Source organism: Elephas maximus, chromosome 9, assembly GCF_024166365.1.
Source record: "Elephas maximus indicus isolate mEleMax1 chromosome 9, mEleMax1 primary haplotype, whole genome shotgun sequence".
Classification (NCBI taxonomy): Eukaryota; Metazoa; Chordata; class Mammalia; order Proboscidea; family Elephantidae; genus Elephas; species Elephas maximus.
Window position 1 is genome coordinate 97,547,309 of NC_064827.1, and position 27,182 is coordinate 97,574,490.

The window sequence follows — 27,182 nt, forward strand, 5'->3', positions numbered from 1 at the left end:
GGCCTGACACTGTACTTGACAAAAATCAGCCACTGAAAACCTTATAGAATGCAATTCTACTCTGACAAAGTTGGGGTCACCATGAGTCAGAATTGACTCAACAGTAACAGCAAATAGCTGAAACAAGGAACTCTTTGAGCACTCCTTGCTTACTATAAACTGTCTTGTATTTTGATTTAATTTCTTAAACATTTACTCTTCCTTTGCTTTATGATGCTACAAAAAAAGAAAATCTAATGACAACTGCCTAAGTTTTTCAAGATCATAAAAATAATTAGATCCATCTCATGCAAATTCAACCTGTCTTCCACCATACCAATAATGACCAGCCTACTTAAAATCTGACTTTTTGCCCCCATTCCAAACTTGTTGGCATCGAGTCAATGCCGACTTATATTTGCCCAGTACTTCTCAATTTAGCCTACGACAGCCGACCCTCACCTCTTTGAGGAGAGAGTACACAGATGAAATAGTGCTAGGCTCCTGTAGATGTCAAGCCACTTGCAACATTGACCCAGTTCAATGAAACTAAGGTGCACAAAGAGCAATATTAAATATAAGTACCATATCACAAGGATACTCTAACAGGGTCCTGACTTCTTACCATTAGAAATGCTCAAGATAAGTAGACACTGAAAAAATAAAAAAAGTCAGGGACACGAAGGGTAAGCTTCAGATAATCAAGAAAAATACATTAAAAACACAGAGAAAAAAGTGATTACAAAGAAAATGAAAAAATGGAAGACAAATTAGAGCTAAATTAATAGCAGAATACAAGAGTATGCTAAGATATGGCAGAAGGAAATGAATACTGTGTGCCAGGAAATGAATACTGTGTGCCAGGAAATCTGGTACAGAATAATCAACACTGAGCTAAGTCTTAATGAACTCACCAGACTTTAACAGTAATGATGATTCTTGCAGATATCCAAGAAAAACAATTTTCAAAGCAAATTTCTAAATGAGGAGGGGGAGATTTTTAAAAAACATGAATGATTTAGGACTTCTACTTAAGAACATAATATAATAAAAAATTTACAAATTTTGGCAAGAAAAATATAATGTGATCCAATAGTCTTAAACTAAACTGATTTCTTCTTCAAGTATGAAGGTGAGAAACATATCAAGATTGAGTAAACATTGCATTTGTAAATTTTTCAAGAAAAAATTCTTATTCACAAAATCTAAGCAATTAAGTGATAAATAAATAAGCATCCCAGAAATAGTAAAGTCCCAGTAGGGAAGAACTAATGCCAAGCAATAGCTTTAATTACAAAAGAATTACAAAAGAAATACAGTGTTATAAATCTTTAAATGTAGGGAGACACAACATAGTTAACGACAACTAGGTGTTGATGAGTGGGGTAAACAGACTGGGGGAAACTTAATCCCATTGACTTTCTCATCTTCATTAATTAATAAAGGTTGCATTATAAAGATATGTATTACAATCTTTCCCTTAAAAACAGAGTAAAACTTCTTTCCTTGAGTTCATGGTACAGTAACAAAATAATAATGATAATAATAGTAATAATGACCATTTAAGAAATCATAAAGTAAACCTCTGAATCAATGGCACCTAACAATTATAAAGTAAACCTCAATGAATAAATAGAAAGAATGTCATTAGTCTTTTATCAACAGCCCAATAAAACTAGAAATTAATAATGAAAACTAGATACAAATAAAAGAAATGCAATAATTTTGATATTTTAATTTCGTAATCACTATTGAATTAGAAAGAATCAATTGTGGAATACTTAGAGATTAGAAACAATGAATACATATCAATACTATGAGTTATGGTTAAAACTACTTAGAGGGAAATTTCTAACAAAGATGCACGAGAAAGTAAATTAAATCAAAAGAAGTGAGAGACTAGATAACTTAGAGAAAACAAATAGAAGAATTTATTTTTTATTATTTTTTGTCATGCTTTAGGTGAAAGTTTACAGAGCGAATTAGTGTCCCATTCAACGTTTGTACATAAAGTGTTTCAAGACATTTGTTGCATTCTCTACATATATATTTTTTTTTTTCTACGATGTATCAGTACTATCCCCATTTCCACCCTAGGCCCTCATTTCCTTTCTTCTAGATTTTCTACCTCTTCCTGTCTTCTCATCTTTGCTTCTGTGTAAATGATGTCCTTTTGATCTCATATAATTGATTATTTTTAAGGAACACTTTTCTCTTGGGTGTTATTGTTTATTTTATAGGTCTGTCTAATGTGTGGCTGAAAGGTGGTCTCTGGGAATGACTTCAGTTTCAGGTCAGAAGGGTGTCTTAGGGGCACAGTCTCAAGGGTTCCTCCAGAGTCTGTCAGATCAGTTAAGTCTGGTCTTTTTTGTGAATTTGATTTTTTTTGTTCTACAATATTTTCCTGCTCTGTCCAGGACTCTCTGTTGTGATCTGAGTCAGAGTGGTCGGTACTGGTAGCAGGCCACCATCAAGTTCTGCTTTTGGGGTAATGTAGGCTGTGGTTCACGTGGCCCGTTAAGTCCTTTGATTTAATTGCCCTCTTGAGACTTTAGTTTTCTTCACTCTTCTGTGTTCTGGACAGAAAGAGACCAATAGTTGTATCTTAGACGGCTGCTTGCAGGCTTTTAAGACTCCAGATGCTACTCACCAAAGTAGGATGCAGAACATTGTCTTTATCAACTATGACATGCCAATTGATATAGATGTCCCTTGAGTCTATGGTCCTTCACCTTCAAGCCTAGGAATTTCATCCTGTGAAGTTTCCATGACTGTGCCCCTTGTGTGCTCTATTGTCTATCTTAACATACCTTAACATATCTTAACATACCTGCAGCACCTACAATTATGTATGTATAAATATCCACAACCAAACCTCTATCTGCAGGTGAGTGTGCTCCCTTACACCTTCCCACGTTTTTTTTTAACATACTTATCTATCTATGTATCCATTCATAAATTATTGTTTGTTAATACTATTGTTATAGGATTGTTTTGTTGCATTAATTACAATAACCAAAACCAAACCTGTTGCCATCGAGTCGATTCTGACTCATGGCAACCCTGTAAGACAGAGAAGAACTACTCCATAGGATTTCCAAGAAGTGGCCAGTGAATTTGAACTGCTGACCTATTGGTTAGCAGCTGTAACTTTTAACCACTATGCCACCAAAACCAAACCAAACCCAGTGCTGTCGAGTCGATTCCGACTCATAATGACCCTATAGGACAGAGTAGAACTGCCCCATAGAGTTTCCAAGGAGCACCTGGTGGATTTGAACTGCCGACTCTTTGGTTAGCAGCCATAGCACTTAATTACTACGCCACCAGGCTTTCCAACGGCTCTGTAATTACCATGAAACCAAAATCCAAACCCATTGCCTATGAGTCAGTTCTGATAGATAGCCACCCTATAGGGCAGAGTAGAACTTTCCCCATAGGGTTTCCAAGGAGTGACTTTTGAACTGCCATCCTTTTGGTTAACAGCTGAATACTTATCTACTGCACCATCAGGGCCCCCATAAGTACCACAGTAGGCCTTTACTCTTGCGTTCTGCTCAGTGTCTTCCTTTGCCTTGGTCAAGTTGTGCTGACTTCCCCCATATTGTGTATTGCCTTTCCCTTCACCAATATTAACATGTGTCTTCTATGTAGTTAGCAATTTTTCCTCCGTCACCCTCCCACCCCTGGTAAACAACAAATAGGGTTGTGTTTTTTTTTTTTTTTTAATTCTGTGTGTAAACCTTTTCTCGTTTTCTTTTAATAGTGGTCTCATACAATATTTGTCCTTTTCTGATTGTCTTATTTCACTCAGAATAATGTCCTACAAATTCATCCATGGTGTGAGATGTTTTGCATATTCATTGTTATTCTTTACCATTGTATAGTATTCCACTGCATGTATGTACTACAGTGTGTTTAACCATTCACCTGGCGATGGGCACTTAGGTTTTTTCCATCTTTTTACTATTGTGAATAATGCTGCGACGAACATGGGTGTGCATATGTCTATTCATGTCACAGCTCTTATTTCTTTACAGTCTATACCTAGAAATGGGATTGCTGAATCATATGATATTTCCATTTCTAGCTTTTTAAAGAAGTGTCATACCATTTTCCATAGTAGTTGTACCGTTTTACATTCCAATCAGCAGTGTTTGAGAGTTCTAATCCCCCACAACCTTGCCAACATTTGTTATTTTCTGTTTTTATGATTAGTGCCGTGATTGTCAGGTGAGGTGGTATCTCATTGTAGTTTTCATTTGCATTTCTCTAATGGCTAATGATTTTGAGAATTTCTTCATGTGTTAGCTGCCTGAATGTCTTCTTTTGTGAAGTGTGTGCTCATATCCTTGCCCATTTTTTAATTGGATTGTTTATTTTTTTGTTGATGAGGTTTTGAAGTTTTCTATAAATTTTAGAGATTAGACCCTTGTAGGATATGTCATAGCCAAATTGTTTTTTCATGATTACTTTTTCCTTCTTATTAAAAAATGCTGTTGGTATTTGAATCGCTATTACATTATATCCACAGATCATTTTCTGTAGATTGACATTTTCAAAATGTTAAGTCTTCCTGTCCAGGAACATGGTATGTTTTCCATTTATGTAGATCTCTTTGGGTTTCTTTCAGTAATGTTTTGTATTTATTTATTTTGTATAGGACTTTTACGTCCTTGGTTAGATTTATCTCTAAGTATTTTATCTGTCGAGGGAGCCATTATAAATGGCATTGTTTTCCGGATTTCTTTTTCAAATCTTTCTTTGTTGGTATAGAGGATTCCAACTGACTTTGGAATCAGTTGTTGCTCCTGTACCCTGCTACTCTGCTGAATCGTTTTCTTGTGGATTCTTTGGAGTGCCTATGTATATAATCATATCGCCTGCAAATAGGGATAGTTTACTTCTTTATTTCCAAATTGATTGCCAATTTTTCCTTTTTCTTGCCTCGTTGTTCTAGCTATAGGACTTCCAGCACAGTGTTAAACAGGAGTAGTGACAAAGGGCATCCTTGTCTTGTTCCCTTTCTCAGGAGGAATGCTTTCAAAAGTCTCTCTCAATTGAGAATGAACTTGGCTGTTTGCTTTGTTTAAAAAAAAAATTTGTTTAGGAGTCCTTTATTATGTCAAAAGGAATTTCCCTTCTATTCCTTTTTTATTGAGATTGTTCTTCATCAGGAATAGGTGTCGGACTTTATCAAATGCCTTTTCTGTATCAATTGAGATGATCATGTGGTTCTTTTGTTCTGTTTATGTGATGGATTATTGATTTTCTAATGTTGAATAATCCTTGCATACCTGGTATGAATCCAACTTGGTTGGACGTGTTGTATTATTTTTTTTATAAAGCCCCCAAACAAAATCCAATGTTGTCGAGTCAATTCTGACTCACAACGACCCTAAAGGACAGAGTAGAACTGCCCCATAGGGTTCCCAAGGAGTGGCCAGTGGATTTGAACTGCCAATCTTTTGATTCACCACTGAGGTCTTAACAACTGGGTAGACTTTTATTGAGAATTTTTCCATCTGTATTCATGAGAGATAATGGTCTGAAATTTTCTTTTTCTGTGGTGTCTTTGCCTGGCTTTTATATCAGGGTTATGCTGGCTTCATAGAACGAATTCAGGAGTATTCTTTCCTTTTCCATGCTTTGAAATAGTTTGAGTAGTACTGTAGTGAGCTCTTCTCTAAATGTTTGGTAGAATTCTCCAGTGAAGCTGTCTGGGCCAGGGCTTATTTTTGTTGGGAGTGTTTTTTTTTTTTTTTAATCACCTCTTCAATCTTTTCTTTGTATGAGTCTGGTCAGATTTTCTATGTCAGTTTTTCTTAGTTCAGGTAAGTAGTGTGTTTCTAGAAATTTTTCCATTTCCTCTAGGTTATCAAATTTGTTGGAATACAATTTTTTATAATATTCTCTTATTATCCCTTTTATTTCAGTCGAGCCTCTTGTGATGTCTGCATCTCATTTCTTATTTGGGTTATTTGCTTCCTCCCTTATTTTTCTTTTCTTAGTTTGGTCAACGGTTTGTTGATTTTGTTAATCTTTTCCAAGAACTGCCTTTTGGTCTTGATTATTTCTATTGCTTTTCCATTCTCTGCCTCATTTTTTCTGCTCTAAGCTATGTTATTTCCTTTCTTACGGTGTCTGTGGACTACTTTTGCTTCTCTCTTTCTATTTATTTGAGTTGTAGGGTTAATGTTTTGATTTTGGCCTTTTCTTCTTTTGTGTTGTTTGTGTTTATTGCTATAAATTAGCCTCTCAGCACTGCTTTTTCTGTGTCCTAAAGGTTTTGGTATGCTGTTTTTTCATTGTCATTTGATTTTAGGATTTTTTGAAAATTTCATCTTTGATTTCTTTTTCTACCCCATGGTTTTTAAGCAAGCTGTTATTCAGTTTCTATGTATTTGATTTTTTTTTTTTTCTTGCTTTTCCTGATTTGATTTCTACTTTCATAGCTTTGTGATCTGAGAAACTACTTTGTTATATTTGGATGTTTTGGATTTTATTGAGGCTTGCTCTGTGGACTAAAACGTAGCTATTCTGGAAAATGATTCATGTGCATTGGAAAAGAATGCATACTTTGCTGCTATTTGGCAGAGTGTTTTTTCTGTATATGTCTATGAAGTCAAGTTGGTTGATTGTGGCCTTTAGATCTTCTGTATGTTTGTTCAGTTTTTTCTAATGTTCTAGAGTGGTGTGTTGGAGCCTCCTACTATTATTGCGAAACTGTTAATTTCTCTTTTCTGTGCTGTTAGAGTTTGTTTTATGCATTTTGAAGCCCTGATGTTGGGTGCATAGATATTTATTAAGGTTATGTCTTCTTAGTGAATTGTCCCTTTAATTACATAGTGTCTTTCCTTGTCTTTTATGGTAGATTTTTTTCCTAAAAGTCTATTTTGTCTAAGATTAGTATTACCACTTCTGCTCTTTTTCTTACTGTGTACTTGATATTTTTTTCTATCCTTTGATTTTTGATATATTTATGCCTTTGTGTCTAAAGCATGTCTCTTGTAGGCAGCATATTGATGGTTGTGTTTTTTTAATCCTTTCTTCCACTTTCTGTCTTTACAGGTACATTTAAGCCATTGATGTTCAGTGTGATTATCAACTGATATGAGTTTATTTGGGAACCTGGGGGCATAGTGGTTAAGAGCTACAACTGCTAACCAAATGGTCGGCAGTTTGAATCCCCCATGTGCTCCTTGGAAACCCTATGGGGCAGTTCTACTCTGTTCTATGAGACGAAATTGATTCAACAGCAGTGGGTTGGTTGGTTTGTAAGAGTTTATTGCTGTGATAATGCTGTGCTGATTTTTTTCGTTGTTCCTCTTCCTTTCCTGTGCTGAGGTCCTTTTGTTTGTGGATTTTCTCTTCTTTTCTTTCATTATTATAGATTTTGTGTTTACTCAGTCTTTGTCTTTTTCTTCTTTTTTATTCTGGTGAGTAGGTTTGTTAATTTTCTTTGTGGCTACTTTTAAATTACCCTTATCTACCTAAGTTTGAACCAGTCTTTTATTATTTGATATTGCCTTGACTCCCTCTCCATTTGAAAGTTCTATAGCTATACCACTTATTCCCCCTTTTTATTGTTCTGACATTGTTGTCACTTACAGATTGACATCTCTGGCTCCATGTTGTAAATCTTTTAGCTTTATTGTATCCTTGAGAGTTCATTACCTAGGATGGTATCTGGCTGATGCTGTCCTGTGTCCTAAAGTCAGATTGTTGTCTGATATTGCTGGTTCTCTAATTGAAGGACTCCCTTTATTATTTCTTATAAATTTTTATGAATTTTTTTTTAATTCACTTCATTTCTGTTTATTTGGAAATGTCCTAATTTCATCATCATATTTGAGAGAGAGTTTTGCAGGAAATATTACTCTTGGTTTTCAGTGTTTTTTATTTCAATGTGTTATATATGTTATCCCATTGCCTTCTTGCCTGAATAGTTTCTGCCAAATAACCACAGCTTAGTCTTATTGTTTCTCCTTTGTAAGTAAATTTATTTTTTCTTGAGCTGCTTTCAGAATCCTTTGTCTTTGGTTTTGTCAGGTGTGATTATGATATGTCTTGGTGACTTTCTTTTGGGATCTTTCCTATATGCAGTTTGTTGAGCTTCTTGGATGGTCACCTTTTCATCTTTCATGGTGTTTGGGAAGTTTTCTGTCAACCCAACAATCTTCTCTGTGTTTTCTTTTTTCTCCCCCTGTTCTGGAACTCCAATCACATGCAAAATTTTGCTCTTGACTGTGTCCCATATCATATAATTCTTAGGTTTTCTTCATTCTTTCTCTGATTTTTTTCTCAAACAAAGTGGCATCTATGCATTTGCTTTCAATCTCACTGATTCTGTTTTCCACTGTTTCAAATTTACTCCTAAGACCTTTTATTGAGTTGTCTATTTCTGAAATTTTATTGTTTATCTTTTGAATTTCTAGCTGTTGTTTTTGTATGAGTTCTAATTATTTATTTTGATGTTTTGTTCTTAATTTTTTCTTGAATTCTTCTATTGCTTTTTCTATGTTTTCCTTGATTTTTGCTATGTTTTCATTGTTTATGACTGTGTTTTCCATGATTTGTCTTTTTTCATTGGTTTTGCCTGTGTTTTCCTTGATCTCTGTCTCCTAATCTCTTGTAGAGCCCTATATATTAGTCATTTGAATTCATATCAGGTAGCTCCAATACCTTTTCCTCTGCCAGAAGGTTATCTGATTCTTTTTTTTGTTCACTTGCTGAAGTCATCTTGTCCTGCTTTTTTGTATATTTTGATATTGTCTGCTATCTCTGAGACATTAAGGTGTTATTTTCTTTATTGATTGTATGTTCATTTGTTTCGTTCTACTTTTTTTTTGTTGTTTGTTTTGATATGCCAGGGCAAGCAGACCAGGTGTGTTTTACTGCTTCCTTGTCTGTGGGCATGCTAGCTTTCAACGCCTTGTCCAGGTGGGCAGGGCAGCTGCAGGCAGGGCAATCTCACTTTACTGTACACTAGTTTGGTGAGATGGCTGAGGATGTACTGGGCTGGTGCTGTTGTGCTCCTGAAGTTGATCTAGCAGTGTGGGAGCATTCAAAGTCCCTTGGCAGATGGGCTGAGGTGTTGTACAAGGAGTGGTACTGAATTGCCTCCCACTGTTCATCAGCTGGTTGAGTGGTGAGAGGCCCTATGCAGCAGTGGGTTTGTGTGCCAGATGTGCTCTAGCTGTGGTGATGCAACAGGGAACATCAGGAAGGAGAGAGGAGGTAGTGTATGGTGCAGAATGGTGAATGGTGGGAAAGCATGTTTCTCTGGTTACTTGGTGGTCTATCTCCTGTTAGGAGCTCTGTGAAGTTGCCTTCCCATACTCCTTATCCAGGGTCATTGCTACCTGTGTTTCAAGGTGGCCATGCTGGGCCATATTAGTTGGCAGAGGACTTCCACTCCATAACACTTATCATTCTCTTTATTTCTTTAGTTTCTTCTTCCATTAAGTGTTTGATCTAGTTCTTTACCTCTTCTTTTGATGCTCAGGGTTCCGGGATTGATGTTTGTATCTGTTTTATATAGTGTTTCAGGTCTTTGATGCATGTTGCATGAGTCTAGGGCACTATGATGGCTCCACCTAATAGCTAGAATTTTGTTGACAATTTTTTCATCTATATTCTTAAGAGGTGTTGGACTGCAATTTTCTTTTTTGTGGTATCTTTGCCTGGCTTTAATATCAGGGTTATGCTGATTCATGGAATGAATTTCGGAGTATTCTTTCCTTTTCTATGCTCTGAAATAGTTTGAGAAATATTGGTGTAAACTCTTCTTTGAATGTTTGGTAGAATTCTCCAGTGAAGCTGTCCAGGCCAGTGACTTTGGGGGGGGGGGCAGGGGGAGGGGTTATGACCTCTTCAACCTTTTCTTTTGCTATGGATATGTTCAGTTTTCTACCTCAGTTTGTGTTAGTTTAGGTACCCAGTGTGTTTCCAGAAATTTACACATTTCCTCTTTTGGGGTCTATTCTATTCTATTCTATTCAATGAGGTGCATTGAGCTTTCTGGATGAATCTCTTCTCATCTTTCATGATATTAAGGAAGTTTTCTACCAGCAAATCTTGGACAATTCTCCCTGTGAGTGTGCCTAAGTGAAGGGACGAGCTCCGCTGGTCCTTGGGCCCCCAGCTCAGGAGCCAGGACAGTGGTGGATGCAACCAGACCATGATCGTGTGTGTGTGTAGGGGGTTCAATGGGTGGGATAGGGTGCACCATAAGTCAGTTGGCCTCCGGCACTGAGGGAAAGGTGTCATGGTGGATAAGGTGAGTGCATTTAGCATTTGCAGGGTTGGGAGCACTCCTGGCTGACTCTTGTCACAGGTGCAGAGTCGCTCCTGCTTGGCTGCACCAGGATATGGAGGCGACCACTGGGAATGTTGCTTGCTTTTTCTTAATGTGGTCACACTGTGCATGTTCAGCTGGTAGGGTGCCAACGATCCATAATTCTCCATGTCTGCTGTTTTTGTACAGTTTCTCCTTCTACTTGCACTTGGTCTGATTCTTCAGCCTTGCCTTTGATTCTCAGGGTTCCAAAGTTGCCTTCTATATCCAACTCACTTGTTTTCTCAGGTCTTTGCTGTAGGAGGGACATTATGACGCATCTGACTATGCTGCCATCTTGGACCATCTCTGCAAATAGAAGAATTCAATAAAAATAATAACAAATTATTTAATTAGGACACAAAAAAACAGTAGGACTGATAAATTCAAGAAATTGTCAATGAGAAAAAAAGGTAAAATGCATAAACGGCTGTGAAATTTCAAGTATATAAAGAATAAAATACAAATGTGTAGTGTCAAAAGGAAATACCTACAAATAAGAGAAATTAGAAGTAATTGAAAGGGAATCATTGGCTCAAATTAAAAAGAATAATTTAAAAATGTAGTTTTTTAAATGAAATTATGTTACTAAAATACTAAAATAGACCAGAGAAAATAGAAAAAAAAAAAAAAAACTAGCCAGCATAACTAAAAAAATGGAAGAAATTTAAAATAGTATCAAGGCACTATACAACAATAGCACTAACCCCACATTGGTAACTCTGTTATACTTGGAAGAAAGAGATTATTTTAATGATATTTTAACAATCTCCTAGTATATAAACTGGAGAGTTTTAAAACTCTTCTTACAGAAAAAAAAAAGTGAAAGTCAAACTAGTTTTTAGTGATTTAAATTTAAGAAATATTTGCAAATAAAATGCAATGATCTTTGGAGAAATAATACAAATTGACAAGTGAGTTTTATTTCAGGATTCAAATGTTGGTCCAGTATTAGTAAGACTATTAATGTAATTGACCATGTAGTAGATCAAACGAAAAAAAAAAAATGTAGTTCTCACCAAAAAAGAAATTTAATAAAATTGAACACACATTATGCATAAAAATACACATTGAATACAAATTACACACAAATAGAATAGGTACGTACTGTCTTAGCATGTTAAAATATACATAGTTATTTCAAATCCAAAGCCAATATTTTGCCCAATGGTAAAACAAGGGGAAAATTTTCATTAAAATCGGGAACAAGAGAAGAAAATATACTAACATCAATGCTATTTAACATTCTTCTAGAACTAGTCATCAAGATAAATAGTATATTATGATTATAGATAAAGACAAAATTACAACCTTCACAAATTTGTGACTTTGTGTACTTCATTTTAATCATCAGTAAAATAATAGCATTGACCTCATTGAGTTCTTATGAGGATTGAGTTTATAAATTATAGTACTTGAAAAAGTGCCTGGATAATACACATTAGTATAAGTTCCTTCTTCCTCATCTTCTTTTTCTTCTTTATTATTATTTTTGTTATTATATGATTTTTCATAAAAACCCCAAGAGAATCAAGTGAAAAAATTAAAAATTTCCAAAAAAAATTGTAGAAATAATAAGCAAGTTCAGTAAAATGACAGGTCTTGAAATTAATACACAAAAATCAATACCTTCCTCACATGTAGACAATATGAAATCTAAAAAAAACCTAATGAAATAAAAAATCGATTTTATTTACAAAAGCAAGAAAAAAATAATATAACTAGGAGTGAAATTTATAAGAAATCACAAGACTTACATAAAGGAAGATAGATCATGAGGTACTTCTTCCTTGTCTTAGTTTGGAAGCCATGCTGAAACCTGTCCACAATGGGTGACCCTGCTAGTATTTGAAATACTGACAGCATACCTTCCAGCATCACAGCATCATGCCCACCACCACAGAGCAACAAGCTGACAGACAACTTGTGGAAAGAATCGGAGACAAAATTAAAGCCTCGAGTTGCAACATTAAAGGAGTCTATGGACAAAAAAAGGGGTCCTGGTGGTATAGTGGTTAAAGAGCTCAGCTTCTAACAGACAGGTTAGTGGTTTGAACTCACCATCTGCTCCAAGGGATAAAGACGTTGCAGTCTGTTCCCGTAAAGATTACAGTCTTGGAAACCCTATGAGGCAGTTATAGTCTGTCCTATAGGGTTGCTCTGAGTCAGAATCAACTTGACAGCATAGGAATTGATTTCTTTTTTTTAAAGGGGACAAAATTGAAAGACACAGGAAGCATCAAAAGAAGAAATATAGAATAACCATACCAGAGAGAATTGGTCAATGTTCAGCCATCTCAGGAGGGAGCATATAATCAAGAACTGATAGTGCTGAAGAAAGAAGTCCAAGTTGCACCGAAGGCATTGGTGAAAAACAAGGTTCCAGGATTGAAGGACTATCAATTGAGATGTTTCAACAAATGGATTCAATGCTAGAAGTGCTCACTTGTCTATGCCAAAAAATTTGGAAGATAGCTACCTGAGAAACTGACTGGAAGAAATGTATATATGTGCTCATTCCAAAGAAAGGTGATCCAGTGGAATTCAGAAATTATGGAACAATATCATTTAGACCACATTCAAGTAAAATTTTTCTGAAGATAACTCAAAAATGGTTTCAGCAGTTATCAGCAGGGAATAGCTAGAAATTCAAGCCAGATTCAGCAGAGGACATGGAATGAGGGATATGACTGCAGATGTCTGATAATCTCAGCTGAAAAGAGAGAATACCAGAAAAATGTTTACCTGTGTATTATTGATTACATAAAGGTACTCAACTGTGTGAATCCTATCAATTTATGGATAATATTGTAAAGAATGAGAATTTCAGAACACTTAACTGTGCTCATGTGGAACCCATAAGTAGACCAGAGGCAGTCATTTGAACAGAACAAGGGGATACTGGTCAGTATAAAATCAGGAAATGTGTGCATGAGGGTTTTATCATTTTACCATACTTATTCAGTCTGTAGACTGAGCAAATAATCTGAGAAGTTAGACTATATGAGGAAGAACACGGCATCAGTATTGGAGGAAGACTCATTAACAACCTGCAATATGCAGATAACACAACCTTGCTTGCTGAAAGTGAAAATGTATTGAAGCACTTAATGATGGAGATCGAAGACTACAGCCTCCAGTATGGATTACACCTCAATATAAAGAAAAAAAAAAAAAACCCTCTCAACTGGACCAATAAACAGCATCAGGATAAATGGAGAAAATATTGAAGTTGTCAAAGATTTCATTTTATTTGGATCCAAATCTACTGCAAAAGACCTCTTTATCTTTGTTGTTGTTGTTTTAAATTTGTTTTTAGGTGAAAGTTTACAGTGCAAATTAATTTTTCATTGAAAGTTTATACACAAATTGTTTTGTGACATTGGCTGAAATCCCTGCAATATGTCAGCACTCTCCCTGTTTCCCTTGACGGTCTGGGTTCCCTGGATCCATTTGACCAGTTTTCCTGTCCCCTACTGCCTCTATGGGGCAGTTCTACTCTGTCCTATAGGGTCGCTATGAGTTGCAATTGACTCAACGGCACTGGGTACTGGGTTACTGCCGTCTCATTTCTGCTTTTGTGCAGGTGTTGCCCATGTGGCCTTGTACATGTGATTGAACTAAGAAGCTCGTTCCTCCTGTGTATTATTGTTTGTTTTATAGGCCTATATAATATACAGCTGAGAGGTGGACTTCAGGAGTTGCATCAATTCTAAGTTAGCAGGGCGTCTCAGGGCCATTGTATCAAGGGTTTCTCCAATCTCTCTCAGAGCAGCGAGTCTGATCTTTTTGTGTGAATCTGAATTTTGTTCTACATTTTTCTCTGGCTTGGTCCAAGACCCGTTATTGTGATTCTTGTCAGAGTGGTTGGTGGTGGTAGCCAGGCACCATCTAGTTCTTCTGGGCTAGACTATGGTTCTTGTGGTCCATTAGTCTTTTGGATTGATATTTTCCTAGTGACTTTGGTTTTCTTCATTCGCTTTTGCTCTGGATGTGATGAGACCGAAAGATGTATCTTAGATATCCCCTCTCAAGTTTTTAAGACCCCAGATGCTGTTCACTGAGGTAGGTTGTAGAGCACTTTCTCTATAAACTATGTTATACTAATTGATCTAGGTGTCCCACGAGACCATGGTCCTCAGCCCTCAGCCCCAGCAACTCCATCTCTCAAGGTATTTGGATGTGTCTAGGAACCTTCTATGACTTTGCCTTGGTCAAGTTATGCCATAGTTCTCTATATTGTGGCTTGTCTTTCCCTTCACCAAAGTTAACTTGTCCACTATTTAGTTTGTGATTTTCCCTTTCCATCCCTTCCCTCCCTCATAACCATCAGAGATTGTTTTTATCTGCCTGTAAATCTTTTCTTCAGTTTTTATACAATATTTTATACAATATTCATCCTTTTGTGATTGACTTATTTCGCTCAGCATAAAGCCCTCCAGATTAATCCATGTTGTGAGATGTTTTGCAGATTCATCATTGTTCTTTATTGTTGTTTAGTATTCCATTGTGTGTATATACCTTAATTTGTTTATCTATTAATCTCACTCAGACAGAACTAGGGGATACTGGTTGGTTTAAAGTCAGGAAATCATGCATCATCGCTGTATCTGTCACCATATCTGTTCAACCTGTATGCTAAGCAAATAATCCAAGAAGTTGGTTATAAGGAGGAGAAGGGGACATCAGGATTAGAGGAAGACTCCTTAACAGCCTGTGTTATGCAGATGACACAACCTTGCTTGCTGAAAGTGAAGAGGACTTGAAGCACTTACTGATGAAGATTAAAGACTACAGTCTTCAGTATGGACTGCACCTCAACATAAAGAAAACAAAAATCCTCATAATTGGGCCAATAAGCAACATATTAATAAACAGAGAAAGGACTGAAGTTGTCAAGGATCTTGTTTACTTGTGTCCACAATCAACACCATGGAAGCCCTAGTGAAGAAATTTAGTTATGCATTCCATTGGGCAAGTCTGCTGCAAAAGACCTCTGTAAAGATTTGAAAAGTAAAGATGTCATCTTGAAGACTAAAGTGCACCTGACCCAAGCCATGGTGTTTTCAATCACCTCATATGCATGTGAAAAGCTGGACGATGAAGAGATGAAGAAGGAAGACCAAAGAAGAATTAATGCCTTTGAATTATGGTGTCGGCAAAGAATATTGAATACACCATGGACTGCCAAAAGAAGGAACAAATCTGTCTTAGAAGAAGTACAACCAGAATGCTCCTTAGAAGCAAGAATGGTGACACTACGTCTTACACACTTTGGACACGTTGCCAGGAGGGATCAGTCCTTGGAGAGAGATATCATGCTTGGTAGAGAGTCAGTGAAGAAGGAGAAGACCCTCTACGAGATAGGTGGACACAGTAACAGCAACACGGACAGTAACAATGATTGTCAGGATAGCTCAGAATTGGGCAGCATTTCGTTCTGTTGTACATAGGGTCACTATGTGTGGGAACCAACTGGATGGCACCTAACAACAACAACAATTCATTTGCCGATGGGCACTTAAGTTGTTGCCATTTTTTGCTATTGTGAAAAATGCTGCAATGAGCATGGATGTGATGGCTCTTATTTCTCTAGGATATATTCCTAGGAATGGAATTGTCGGATCATATGGTATTCATAGTTCTAGCTTTTTAAGAAAGCACCATATCGTTTTCCAAAATAATTGTACCATTGTGCATTCCCACCAGCAGCACATAAGAGTTCCAATCATCCTGCAGCCTCTCCAACATTTGTCATTTTCTGCATTTTTTTTTTATTCATGCCAGTAATGTAGGAGTGAGATGGTATCTCATTGTAGTTTTGATTTGCATTTTCTAACGGCTAATGATTTTAATGATTATGAACATTTCCTAGTGTGTCTGTTAGCTGCCTGAATGTCTCCCTAGATGAAGTGCCTGTTCATATTCTTTGCCCATTTTTTAATTGGATTAGTTGTCTTTTTGTTCTTGAATTGTTAAAGTTTTCTAGAAATTTTAGATATTGAATCTTTGATGGGTATGTTGTGCCAAAATTTCTTCCTAGTCTGTAGGTTCTCTTTTAACTGTTTTGGTGAATATTTTTGATGAATATAAAAGTTTAATATTTAGGATCTCTCACTTACCTATTCTTCTGGTGTTTGTGCATTGTAAGTTATGGTTTGTATTGTGTTTATGCCATATATTAGGGCCCTGAGCACTCTCTTTATTTTTTCTTTAATGATCTTTATCATTTTAGGATTTATATTTAGGTCTTTGATCCATTTTGAGTTAATTTTTGTATATGGTGTGAGGTATGAGTCCTGTTTCATTTTTTTTACAGATGGATATTCAGTTTTGTTAGCCCTATTTGTGCAAAAGACTGCCTTTACCTTATTTATTGGACTTTGGTCTTCGTCAAAGATCAGCTTGACCACAGGTGGGTGGATTTACATCTAAATTCTTGATTCTGTTCCACTGGTCTATGTGTCTGTTGTTGTACCAGTGCCAGGCTATCTTGACTACCGTGGCTGTATAGTAGGTTCTGAGATCAGGCAGTATGAGGCCTCCCACTTTGTTTTTTTTCTTCAATAATGCTTTGTTTATCTGGGGCCTCTTTCCTTTCTATATAAAGTTGGTGATAAGTTTTTCCATCTCATTAAAGAATATGGTTAGCATTTGGATTGGGGTTGCAATGTATCTGTACATCACTTTGGGTAGGATTGACATTTTCACAGTGTTGAGTCTACCTATCCAGGTGCATGATATGTTTTTCATTTATGTAGGTCTCTTGGTTTCCTGCAATAGTGGTTTGTAGTTTTCTTTCTATAGGCCTTTTATGTCCCTGGTTAGATTTATTCCTGAGTATTTTATCTTTTTAGGGGCTATTACAAATAATATTGTTTCCCTGATGCCCTTCTCAAAGTTTTCTTTGTTGGTGTATAGGAATCCAGCTGATTTTATATGTTGATTTGGTAACCTGTTACTCTGCTGAATCTTTCTATTAGTTCCAGCAGTTTTCTTGCGGAATCTTTGGAGTTCTCTATGTATAGGATCGTATCATTTTTGAATAGGGATAGCTTTACTTCTTCATTTCCAATTTGGATACCTTTTATTTCTTTTTCTTGCCTTATTGCTTTAGGCAGGACTTCCAGCACAATGTTAAATAGGAGTGGTGATACAGGGCATCCTTGTCTTCTTACTGTTCTCAGGGGGAGTGGTTTCAGTCTCTCTCCATTGAGAATGATGATGGTTGTTGGTTGCATATAGAAGCCCTTTATTATGTTGAGGAATTACAGTTCCATTCCTATTTTATTGAGAATTTTTATCAAGAATGGGTACTGGACTTTATCAATGCCTTTTCTGCATCAAGTGAGATAATCATGAGATTTCTTTTTTTATGGTTTATTTATATAGTGGATTACATTGATTGATTTTCTTATGTTGAATAATCCTTGCATACCTGGTATGAATCCATCTTGGTCAGGTGTATTTTTTTTTTTTATGGTGCTGAGTTCTACTGCCTAGACTTTTGTTGAGAATTTTTGTATCTCTATTCATGAGAGATATTGGTCTGTAATTTTCTTTTTTTGTGATATCTTTGTCTGGCATTTGCATCAGGGTTATGCCGGCTTCAAAGAAAGAATTCACAAGTGTTCTTTACTTTTCTATGCCTTGAAATATTTTGAATAGTACTGGTGTGAGCTGTTTTCTGAATATTTGGTAGAATTCTCCAATGAAACTGTCTGGACCTGGGCTTTTGTTGTTAAGAGTTTTGTTTTTTGTTTTTTTTTTTAATTACTTCTTCAATCTCTTCTCTTCTTATGGGTCTGTACAGATTTCCTATTGCACTTTGTGCTAATTTAGGTAGGTAGAATGTTTCTAGAAATTTTTGCATTTCCTCTAGGTTCTCAAGTTTCTTGGAGTACAATTTTTTTGTAGAGTTCTGTTATGATCATTTTTATTTCAATTGGATCTGTTGTAATATTCCCCATCTCATTTCTTATTTGGGTTATTTGTTTCTTCTCCTGTTTTTCTTTTGCCAGTTTGGTCAATGATTTTTTTATTTTGTTGATCTTTTCAAAGAGCCAACTTTTGGTCTTGTTGATCCTTTCTGTTAATTTTTTGTTGTTTATTTCTGCTCTAATCTTTATTATTTCCTTTCTTCTGGTGGCTGTGGGCTTCTAATTCTCTTCTTTATTTGTTCTAGTTGTAGGGCTAATATTTTGACTTTGGCCCCTCGTAACTAAAAATTACTTGTAATTAGAAAGCAAAAGTTGGAAACAAAAAAGAATCAGTAGTTGGTAAATATGGCCTTGGTAATCGAAATGATGCTGGAGATCTCATGATAGAATTTTGCAAAACCAATGACACACTGCTTATGAAAATGAAATCCAGCTGCTTTGCAAGATAGTCTGGTAGTTCTTCAAAACTTTAAACAGAGTTATTATTATATGACCCAACAATTCCACTTTTAGGTATATATCCAAGATAAATAAAAGCATGTGCCCACACAAAAACCTGTACATGAATATTCATAACAGCATTTTTCATAATAACCACAAAGTGGAAACAACCCAAATGTCCATCAACTGGTGAATGGTGAATGGATAAATAAATTGTGGTATATCCACAAAACGGAAAGTTTTTTTTTTTTTTTGGCCATAATAAAAGGAATTAAGTACTGATACATGCTACAACATAGCTGAAACTTCAAAAACATTATGCTCACAGAAACGAGGCATTCACAAATCGTAGCATGTTATATAATTCCATATATATACGTGTGTATATATATATTGCATATATATATATATATATACACACATATATATAGTCCAAAGAATGCAAATTTACAGATACAAAAAGTAGATTAGTGATTGCCAAGGGATAGGGCAGCTTGGAGGTGGGAATGGGGAGCAACTGCTCATGGTTATGGTGTTTCTTTTGGAAGTAATGAAAATGTTCTAAAATTGTGATGATGGTTACATACAATAAAAACCATTGAATTACACGCTTCAAATGGGTGAATTGTATGGTATGGTAATTAAATCTTAATAAAACTTCTGAAAAAAGGTAAGTTGTGGAAGGCTATATATAGATGGAACTATTTTTGTGAATCACCTGCTCAAACATACATGTTTGTTTTTATGCATAGAAAAAAATTTGGAACAATGCATGTTCCCCCACTCCCCCAAATAAAGAGACTTTGTGTCTAAGATGAATAAGAAAACACTTATTTGTACTGTTTGATATTTTACAGTCATTTTAATAAATAATAAGTTAATTTTTTTTTCCAAAAAGGAAATATAGAAGAAAAACCTACTGAAATTCACAGGGCCTGAAGCTGACACAGCTTGATGGGGGCCACAGCATAGGTAGGTATAGACTCCAATTCAGATGAACATCACAGAAACTATAACATAAACTCCCAAAACAACAGATTGTGTTTTTATGTTTAGTAGGTTTCCGATAATCTTTTTTCACTCATGAGGTTATTTTCACTACCACTGGAAAAATGTTTGTTTTAACTCTTGTATATAACTACCTTGATTAGAAATCAGGAAAACTAAATTCTAGATATTATGGAAAATAACGTGTAAATATGATTGCTAGCTCTTTCTGGCTTTTTTGACTCTAGTTTATTTTCCATGTTCAATATGTTTTATGTACCATTTTACAACCAAGAAATTATTTCTATTTCTGTGAATCAAAACCCAAACCATTCTTTAGCATTATGTTCATCTAGAAGAAGAACATGGGAAGACCTACAAAATTTCCCCTAACCAGCTGTGGAGCTTAAATACATTACTTAATCACTTTGGTGCATGTATAGTTTATTTCATATAAAAATAACGACAGATAAGATGTTTCCTGGAGTTCTATTGAGAGCTACATTTTCTCTGATTTGCAGCCATATTACCCTCTTCAAAGAAAGCTCTGATGCTTCCTTATTTCCAATAACATAACACGTAATTTCATCTGTTGGTGTTGCAAAGCCTTCCGCCATATTGCCCACATTCTAAAATATTGTTACTCCTCAAACCAATCCTTCAACTCTTCTGAGTCTGTTTTATTTTTCCTTTCAAAAATTTACATTTATCGAGGTATAATTTACATACAATAAAACTTATTCGTTTTAAATCCACAGTTTAATGAAGTTTTGACACATGCTCGCAGTTGTGTAACCACCGCTACAACTGAGCTATAGCACATTTCCATTACCACAAAAAGTTATCTTGTGCACTTTGAGGTCAAAACCCTCCTTCCAGATCCCTAGCCCCTACCAACCACGGAGCTGCTTTTTGTTCCTACTTGTCTTCTGCAGAATTTCATATAAATGCAGTTGTACAGTATGTAGCCTTTTTTGTCTGGCTTCTTTTTTCCAGCATAATGTTTTTGAAATTCATCCATGTTATTGCCTATTTCTGTAGTTTATTCCTTTTTATTACTGATAACAGTTAACTGACATCTGAGTAATTCCACTTCAGAGTATACTAAACAAAGCTGCTATAAACATTTATGTATTCGTATATACATTTTATGGACATGTTTTTATTTCTCTTGGGCACATCTCTAGTAGTGGGAACTGTCATATAGTAAAAGTATGTTCATCTTTACATAAAATTGCCAAATTGTTTTCCAAAGTGTCTGTTCCATTTTGCATATTCACCAAAAGTGTATAAGAATTCCAATAGCTCCACATCCATATCCACACTAGCATGTAGTCTTGTCTCTCTTTTTTTTTTTTTAATCATCTAATTAGGTGTAAAGTGACGTTTCACTGTAGTTTTTAATTTGCATTTCCTTAATGACTCAAGGGGGCCCTGGTGATACAGTGGTTAAGCGTTTGGTTGCTAGCCAAAAGGTGGCAGTTCAAATCCCATAGCTACTTCTTAGAAACTCTATGTGGCAGTTCTATTCTGTTCTATAGGGTTGCTATGAGTCAGAATCAACTTGACAGCAATGAGTTTTTGTTGTTGTTGTTGTTGTTTTGTTTAAATGACTCAAGATGTTAAACACCATTTTATGTACTTATTGGCCACCAATACCTCTTCTATGGTGAAATGTCTGTTCAAATCTTTTGTACATTTTTAGTCTGATTATCTTATTATTGAGTTGTACATTGTTAGAGTTCTTTATATATTGTGGATATAGAAGTGCTTTATCAGATGTTTGTTAGAAAATATTTTCTAATAGTCTCTGGACTGGCTTTTGTTGTTTTTGTTGTTCTTTACGTGTAGAAGTTATTAACGTGTAGAAGTAATTAAGTGAACCAAATTTCGTACTTGTTAAAGAAGTTTCTTACTACTTCTAATTTGCAGAAACAGAGGATAGATTTTTTTCAAGAGCTTTTACTCTATCTACTGGGATGATCATTTGTGGTTTATTTTTCTGTTTTCATGTCTATATGATGAATTACAATTATTGCTTTTCAAACGTTGAACCAACATTTCATTCCTGGCATAAACCCTACTTGATCATGTTGTAATACCCTATTTTCATATTGCCAGGTTTGATTTACTAATATTTCTAAGGAATTTTATATCCATGTTTGTGTAACTTTCTTATTGCTGCTGTAACAAATTATCACAAGCTTAGTGGCTGAAAACCAAAATTTATTATCTTACACTTATGGAGGTCAGAAGGCAGAAGTATGACTTACTGGTCTAAAATAGGGGCGCTGGTTAAGACCTTGTCTGCTAACCGAAAGTTGGCAGCTCAAACCCAACAGCCACTCCTTGGAAACATTATGGGACAGCTCTAATCTGTCCTGTAGGGTCGCTGTGAGCTGAAATTGACTCAGTGGCAATGCGTTTGGATTTTTTTTTTTTTTTTGGCTTTATTTTTGGAGGTGGCTAAAATAAAGGTGTGGGCAGGACTGCATTCCTTCTGGAGGCTCAAGGAGAGACTCTGTTTCCTTTCCTTTCCAGCTTCTGTTGGTGTATGTTTTCCAGCTTTTTTTTACTGGATTCTATAATTGTAGCTACTATTAAGCTACTTTTTAATCATTCAAGGCATGTGGGTCATCTATGATTCTTGTTCTATTGACTGCTGTACCTCTTGAAAACAGTTTATTTTTCCTTGCTTTTTTGTGTGTCTTATAATTCCTTTCTAACAGTGGGGTTTTGGGTAACATGTATCTTGATAAAAGACATCTATACCCCACAATATATAAAGAACTCTTGCAACTCAATAATAATAAGTTAATCCAATTAAAAAGTGGACAAAAGATTTGAACAGATATTTCACCATAGAAGAGATACAGAGGACAAATAAGTATATGAAAAGATGTTTAACATCTTGAATCATTATAGAAGTTCAAATTAAAATTATAATTCCTTATTAAATTATGGATATTATAACAATAGATACTGAGGGAAATAATTTTTACATCTGGACATGAGCATACCTCCTCTCTGCCAGGCTGTTAAGATGGAGTTGTTGGGTGGATCTTGTTAGAAGTTGAGCTAGGTGAACTATGTATGTGTTTTGGTGTTAGTACTATTACTCTCAGTGCACCATACTCTTCAAATTCCTTCAGTGCTTGCCTCCCATTAAAATACTTAATATGGGCTCTGGTGTATTGGAGTGTTTTTCTCTGAGTTCCTGCTCCACTCTCATCTTTTAGCAGTCTTTGTACAATTGTGCAACAGAGAGATTCTCTTTCCATGCTCTTGTCCTCCAAAGGTCAATAAATTTTCTGTAAAAGGGCAAGGAGTAAATAATTTGGTTTTGAAGGCTAAATATGGTCTCTGTTCCATGTTCTTCTTTGTTTTTATTTTACCATATTTAAAAAAGTTTACAAGTGATCCCTAGCTCACAGGTTTAGAGAAACAGTCTGCTGGGTGGAAGCAGTCCACAAGCCTAGTTTGCCAAGTCCTGCTCTCACTGCTTCCCCAGCAGTAGTCAGTGCTAGGCTTACGGTGAGAACTAGATAACTTCTCTGTTTTCTTATTCTAGATTTAATATTAGGCAGGACCTTGAGCCTGGGCCCTTGGAGTGAGGTTTTCTAGTGTTCTTACCTCTATTCCCCAAGGCAAACAAATGTTACATGTATTTCTAAAGGGTTTAGGGCAGGAGAGAGTTTTGATTACTTCCCTTACCATTAGAAATTTTGCTTTTCTTGCCCCTCCCCCAGAAGTAAAAGCAATAGATTTTTGTTTGATTTCTGGGGGCAAGAAGTAGGCTTTCTATCCCTCCTCAAAAAACAGAGGGGTTTTGCTCGTCACCCCACCCCCAAGCTACCAAGGCTCTGAGGATAATAGGATTTTCTGCTTGTTACCCAGAGGCTTAAGTCTTTTATTTTTTACAAGATGAAGACTCTGAGAAGTGAGTGATGTATTATATACTTCTGCCCCATGGGCTGTCATCACTTTTTGGACGGATGTGTCACTGAGGGGATTCTTTCCTGTCTCCTGCTCTGCCTCTAATATTTCTTAAGGGCACGTGGTGGAGGCCCTTGAAGTAGAGCTTGTGAGTGAATGTGCTTGGAACTGCCAGATGTTTCAAAATAATATGCTAGCCTACACTTAGCCTTAAAAATTCATTAATATTTTAATTGGTTTCTTCTCAGTCACCTCTATGACAGCTACCTCTTCCTCTTCTGCTCTTTCAAATGTAAAACGGGTTGTGCTTCCCATCTTTCCTCAGAGGGCTGTCCTTCTTTGGATTTTGGTCCCTTTCATTGCTTTCTGACTTCAGGTATTGGATGGGCTAAAAAGTTACAATGTCTTAGATTACCTGGTTCTCTTTCATTGTTAGGGTATGAGAGGCTTTCTGTTGTGGCTTTTTACATCCTAAACCGAAATACCCATATTGCTCCCCACTCATCGGAGAATAACTCAGTAAATATTTAATGGTGGATTCATAATTTAAGAACTCACAGACTCTTACCCCTTGTTTCTTTACCTTCCTCTAATTCATATTTTTATTGTTCTGCTGTATCATGATCTATTTAACATATAAGCCCATTATGAAAAGACACTGTCTAGCTTTTTTAATGTACATAGATTATGGCTTTTTTGAATATTTCTCATCCCATTCACCCAGGGAGAATAACAACTAACTAAAATTGAACAGTAAAAAATCTCAGTTATATTTGCTTTATGACTAAGCAGCTTCTGGGGGAAAGATGATAACGTGGTAATTTGTTTAATGGAGGTACAAACACTTTATTCTTTTTACACATCCTGATTACAATAGTGATGTTGAAAAATAATTCAGCATATTACTTAATAAACCAAACATCAAACCTAAACCCATTGTCCTCGAGTCTATTCTGACTCAGAGCAACCCCATATGACAAAATAGAACTAACCCCACAGGGTTTCCAAAGAGTGGCTGGTGGATTTGAATTGCTGAGTGTTTGGTTAGCAGCCGAGCCCTTAACCACTGTGCCATCCGTAGTTGTTATTTGTTATTATCCATTTTCTTCACAAAGATTTACTTATTTTCTATGATGCACACTGCTAAATAATCTGAAAAAAGGATTAGAAAATTACAGCTCAAATCTTCCCTACAACTTATTTTTGTACAGCTTGCAAGCTAAGAATGGTTTTTACATTTTTAAAGGCTTGTAGGAAAATGAAGAATTTGGGACAGAGACTGCCTGTGACCTACAAAACCTAACTCATTGGCTGTGAATCCCTCTATAGAAAATGTGTACTGTACCTGAAGTATACAAAACTAGGTAACATACTGCCCCTTTCACCCTGGGAAAACAAAGCAGGCATATACGTAAGTAAAATGTGAATTAGAGAGTAATGTGCCATGTGAAAACTATCAAATAGCATTCTATAGAAAAATAGAAGAGAGAACAATTGGTTTCAGTCAGAGAGATCAAGGGAGCATCTTTGGTTTAATGGCACCTTAGTAAAACCAAAACCCATTGCCTTCAAGTCAATTCCAACTCATAGTGACACTATAGGACACAGTAGAATTTTCCCATAGGGTATCTAAGGCTGTAAATCTTTATGAAAGCAGACTGGATCATCTTTCTCCCATGGACCCCCTGGTGGATTTGAACAACAAAACTTTGGTTAGCAGCTGAGGGCTTTAACAACTGCACCCTCAGTCATTCCAAAACCAAACCCATTGCTGTCTAGTCAATTCCAACTCGTAGAGACCCTATGGTGCAGAGTAGAACCCCCATAGTGTTTCCAAGGAGCAACTGGTGGAATCGAACCACTGACCTTTGGGTTAGCAGCCATGGTTCTTAACCACTACGCCACCAGGGTTTTTCCCTAGCCCTGTCTAAATAAGATTCATTTCAAATAAGATTTATTTTCAAGTATTTTTAGACTTTTACTTGGTAAAAGATGTCTCAGAAATCCATATTTCTGTACATGAAGCCTATGAAAATATCTGTAGTCTAACCTTTACTTGGGGGCAGTGGTGGCTTGCTTTCAATGTAAGAGAGCTGAGTTTGATTCCCGGCCAGTGCATCTCATGCACAGCCACCACCCATCTGTTTTTGGAGGCTCATGCTACAATGCTGAACAGGTTTCAGTGAAGCTTCCAAGCTAAGGTAGAAAAGCCTGGTGATCTACTTTCGAAAGCTGGCCCATGCATACCCTATGGGTCACAACAGTCTGATCTGCAACTGATTGTGGAGATGGTACAGGATCAAATAAAGGTTTGCTCCATTGTGTATGGGGTTGCCACAAGTCAGGAGCCAACCTGACAGCATCTAACAAAAACAACAAACCTTTGGTATTCTCCGTAAATTGTACGGATGTAATAAAACTGAACTGACCTTTTTAAATTGGGACTTTGATATCTGTTGGTGTATGATTCTGAAGTACACAAACAGTTGAAGAAGTATGGTGCATGTATCTAGAACACAAATTTTACTGCAAAATCAGGGCAGAGTCTGTTTGAGTTTCATTGTTATTGATGATGTCTTGGAGAGGTTTGCTGCGTACATGCACAAGAATCAGGAGCAGGTATATTCCATGTCAGCTAATTTTCATGAAAGAGCAGAGATCAGACTATTTTAGAGTGCTGTCACTGATTTAAAAATCTAGTATTTTCATGCTAATTGGAAATCCAGCCTGCCATTTACATCAAGAATTGGGAACACACTCTGACAAGATCAGATTTTGCTGTGTCACTGGCTCTTAAGGCCGATTCTTGTCAGTCCCAATGGGGAAGTTTCAACACAGAAATTTTCAAAGCATTCTCATTGGCAACCCATTTAGGATTTCCTTTTATTTTATTTTGCTTTTCTACTTTTGATTACACACATACACACACACAAACATTGGCTCTGCCTACTACAACTACAGTCATCAAAATGCTTTATGGAATGAGAATGGATTTCACAATTTTCAAAGTTCTTCCCATGTATTTTTCCTTTTATATTCACCTCTGTTTCTTTAGTTGTTAAAGACCCTCACTTTCTGCTGAGGGGTCTTAGAAGTGACCTGAGTTGCTAATAAAAAAGGGGAGGGTGACTGAAGATGTGCCTACAAGGGCTCAGCAAAATTTCAGAGCAGGTAAGCTGCCCTAGTTGGAGGATCCACAGCTAACTAACATGCAAGCTACAGTGAGTGCAAAGCCCACACCCCACAGGCTGAGACCAATACCTTTCTCACAGCGTTCCTGATGATCTACAGGAGTCAGTGGGACATGTAGATGAATTCCTGGAACTGAACATTGGTGAGTTCCCTAATTCTGACTCTGATCCTGACCCTGTGGCCTGAGCCTCTCTTATCTTTTTTCTTTCCCCCTCATTCCTTTTTTCCAGTCCAATCACCTCCAGGCCTTATGACCTGAGGTAGAAAGAACCCTTAGGTCCTCCTCTTTTTCTAATTCCATTGACATGGATCAAATGCTTGCTTTCCTCTGATCGCTCCTTTTGATTCTCAAAATCCTGTTATAAATG

The 27,182-nt window shown here is 36.3% G+C and overlaps 1 pseudogene; it reads right to left on the reverse strand.

The window, feature by feature from the left end:
* LOC126082501 (actin-related protein 2/3 complex subunit 1A-like) overlaps window positions 1–20,303 on the reverse strand; it is a 119,581-nt pseudogene extending 99,278 nt beyond the window's left edge.
* Between the last annotated feature and the right edge of the window lie 6,879 nt (window positions 20,304–27,182).